Source organism: Lupinus angustifolius, chromosome LG06 (assembly GCF_001865875.1).
Source record: "Lupinus angustifolius cultivar Tanjil chromosome LG06, LupAngTanjil_v1.0, whole genome shotgun sequence".
NCBI lineage: Eukaryota > Viridiplantae > Streptophyta > Magnoliopsida > Fabales > Fabaceae > Lupinus > Lupinus angustifolius.
In genome coordinates, this window is record NC_032014.1 from 9,431,300 (window position 1) to 9,431,594 (window position 295).

The window sequence follows — 295 nt, forward strand, 5'->3', positions numbered from 1 at the left end:
AAAAGTTGGTTTATAATATATTATTTAAGAGTTATTAATTAATGATGATTAATTAATATGCCAAAATATATAAATTGGATTTATGTATCAAGGTTACAAATTCTATAATATATATATTTGTATATAAATTAATCATAAGTTTCATGTGATGAGATGCGATGAACAAAATTATTTTTATGTTCTTAAAACTATTTTATATAAGATACATTTTTTAGAACATGTTAATTATTTAATTTCAAGAGACGATCTGACTACTAGATGACTTGTAATTAAGAGGATTAATAGGGTATGTGAT